The 3,447-nt window shown below is 38.9% G+C and overlaps 1 non-coding gene across 1 annotated transcript; it reads left to right on the top strand.

The window, feature by feature from the left end:
- The first annotated feature begins 1,104 nt into the window (after window positions 1-1,104).
- LOC111818558 lies at window positions 1,105-1,211 on the top strand. The gene has a single exon (XR_002822522.1). It is a non-coding gene; the product is annotated as a U6 spliceosomal RNA (small nuclear RNA).
- The last annotated feature ends 2,236 nt before the right edge of the window (window positions 1,212-3,447 follow it).

Raw genomic sequence — 3,447 nt, 5'->3', positions numbered from 1 at the left:
AAGAATAGCAGTGACTATTTTTGCAGGCTCTATGTCTTTGCTCTTACTTTTATATACATGAGAATTCTTTAAAATCTGCACATTTCCACATTTATTTGGAGCACCTAGGTGTGAATAGCATCAACTAAGGAGAATGATACCAGCATACAGGAAGTTTCAGGACAGCACATAAAGATGTTCAGAGAATGATAAAGTGATAAAAGTGTGCTATGATCCCAAAGTAAAGTCCCTTGGAAATTAGGCTAATTGGAATCATTTTTTTTTTTTTTTGGAAAGATGATACTTATCACTCAACTTCAAAGTGCAAAGTACATGCAACTCACTAGAACTACCAAGTTTATCTATTTATTCACTGCAGGTGGGAGAAAATATTTAGAAGACAAGTGAGCAAATGCATCAAAAATATGTCAAATATTTTAATTAGTCAAGGGAATATCACCTGCTAGTGTGGCATATCAAAAATTTAATTTAAAATCCTGGTTCTCCATCATACTGCTTAACCTGATAAATATTTATTCCCCCAAGAAAGTATCAGCCTTCTCTACACACCAGTCAACCTGTTTCTTCCAATAAATAGATTTAACAAGCACTACTCATTCTTCTCGTGAAGATGTAATTAGGTCTGGTTTCCTTCAAAGCTTCCGTCCATGAGATACGCTTTCTTGCAGAATGAGTTTGGGATGTGGAGGTGAGCGTGGCCATGTGTACCACAATGAGAGCAGACTTGTAGAGGGGAGAAGTTCAATGTGTAAGCGATTATTTCCTCAGCATTGCCACAGAAGGCCCAGTGTAAAATCAGCTTAATGTTTCTTAAAGGTTGATGGGGCTGATGCCAAGAGGCCAGCTCATGTGAGGGCTCTGGAAGGCTTCTTTTAGACCTTCATGCTTAGGCTTACAAGTGCATGAAGGCACATACATGTTTGGATTCAGGTGTAACAAACTGGTAATGAGTGGAGATGAAAAGAGGATATTGTAGCAGAGGACTGGAGCAGTGTTTGACTCTGAGATTGTTTTCATGCACAACTCGCTGGTCCAAAACATAAGTGCCGAAGTAAAGTCCAAATATAAGAGCCAAGATCACTATACTCTTTTAAATGATTTTGAGTGCTCGCTTCGGCAGCACATATACTAAAATTGGAATGATACAGAGAAGATTAGCATGGCCCCTGTGCAAGGATGACGCACAAATTCGTGAAGCGTTCCATATTCTTTACTATTATGGACTACTGGACTCTTTTAGATTATTTTGCTGAGTTAACACACCTACAATATTCAAATAATGGAACTTAATAAAAAAAAAGGGGATACAGATGAATGTCCATTTTGTATCTGTGTATTCAAAGTGGTTAGGATAGATATATAGCTACATTCTCTTAATGAATAGAGTGATTTGTTCTAATGGTGTTTGTAGATAGGATGTCATGTCTGCATCTTGTACAGTAATTAACCACTAGAAAGAATGTATGCAATGTGTTAATTATTGAAACTGTCCTACCAACTTGATTTGAAAAAAATATGATTTTGAAAGATGTAGTATCCACAGCACTATATGTATGATCACATGTCACGCAACTCATTCACACTTTAATAGTTTCTGATTTCTTTATCTTATGTGGAGCTGATTCCCAGAAAATAGTACAGAAAAGCAGAGGATACAATCCAGTTTCTACTTCACTCTGCTGCAAAAATGTGTAAGTTTCAAATATATTCATTTGCCCAGGACATTAGAAACAATAGTGCTTTGAAGTGTTCCCATTTGAGATATCAGATGGCTTACATCAGAAGACCTAGGTTTCTTTTTCTGCTATGTTGGGCTCTGCCCATCAGAAAACTGGATGGGAGCTGCCTTAGCTGGATAGTACAAATAATATGCTCAGAAAGCATCTATTTATTTCACACCTAGAATTTTCTTAGCCCAGTGCCCAAAATTGGTGCTCTCCTGGTCGTACAGACTTCACTTTTCTCATCTCTCGGCCTCCATCATTTTTTGCTTAAAGAATACATTTAGGATGAGTGAACCCATAAGATCAGTATATCACTTTGATATTTATTGTTCTTTACTAAGGAAAATTGGAAATGTGTGTCAGAATCTGGATCATGGAGGGATTTTCCTTGGACAGAAACATTGAGAAGAGAAATGACAACGATAGCAGCAAGTCCTCATCTGGTCTCTGGGCCTGTTTTTGAGATCTGCGACTAGAATGGGAAGAAGCTGCACACTGCAGGCTTTCCTCCATGGGGTTTGGCTCAGAAGACATGGCCTGGATCAGACTCTTCCACTCAATTCATATTTTTGAGTCTAGAAGATTCTTTGACAGCACTGTTGACAAAGTGGGGTCTTAGCCAAGTACAGATCTTCTTCATCAGTCCTCAGAAAAACCTGATAGGTCTGGAAATCTTAAGAGAAACTGGAGCCAGTACCTATAGCAAGGCCATTGAGATTGTTGGGGAGGAAATGGCAACTTGGCTTGTCCCAAGCCTGACAACGTATTGGGAAGCAGCTGAGGTGCAGTGGATTCACGGCAGGAAACGACAGGTAGTGTATTTGCTGCTGACACGTTGCAGACATAGCTAACTAATTCTGAGAAATATCTCCTTTCCAAAAGGAAACTCTGTGGGCAAGAATATGAACTTTGTTCCCGCTCTCTCAAAGTGTTTGGCACTTCATGGGTGGTCAGTGTTTTGAAATAAATTCAGGATATTGTTTGACAGGCTGATGGCTGAGGGTTTGTTCGGTGAATATTTGAGCTATCACCACTCGATCATTAAAATATTCATTACACAACTTCAGAGAAACAGATTAATGGACTATATTTTGTTGGAAGGAAGATCAGTTTAGTTTGTGTCACTCTTCACAATGACTTTGCTCTTTATGCAGGGATCAGAGAGAGAAAAACAATGAAAGTAAGGGCTTAGTATAACTTCCACCCCGCATTCTGAGGGCCAGTGTAATGATTCTGTTTCTGTGTGTGGTTGGCAGATACTTCTCCTCATCCCTGGTCAGTCTCATTGATCAGATAAAGGATGGTTGTGGGCAGCCTGGGGCCCTCTAGGATTGAGTTTTCCTCTGTGCAATCCTCAGATACTAAAACCTGGTGATTGTAGCAGTATAAAAATCTTCCTTGAAATAAAAAATTTTCCACATCACTCAATACCGAGGTTATATTATTTCCCATTAGAGCATTCTCCAGCACGACGTGCCCACTTAAAATGTGAACATATTACCTGGAAGGGAAAACACATTCATCCATTACTGACCATTAATACAACAGAAATTAGTTTATCAGTCAATCACTGAGAAGGCATTGCCTTAAGAAATGATACACAGGGCAAATTTCGTCATCTTTTGCCTCCATCTTAGATTACAGTTTATCATACAGTTGTAAAATTGCAACTGCTAAAACAAGGACAAAATCCTTGCCCTTTCCTTTCATAATCCTGCAGCAA

Source organism: Octodon degus, unplaced genomic scaffold (assembly GCF_000260255.1).
Source record: "Octodon degus isolate 3935 unplaced genomic scaffold, OctDeg1.0 scaffold00094, whole genome shotgun sequence".
Lineage (NCBI taxonomy): Eukaryota > Metazoa > Chordata > Mammalia > Rodentia > Octodontidae > Octodon > Octodon degus.
Note: the sequence above shows the minus strand (reverse complement) of the source record. Positions and strands in the feature narration are given on the sequence as shown.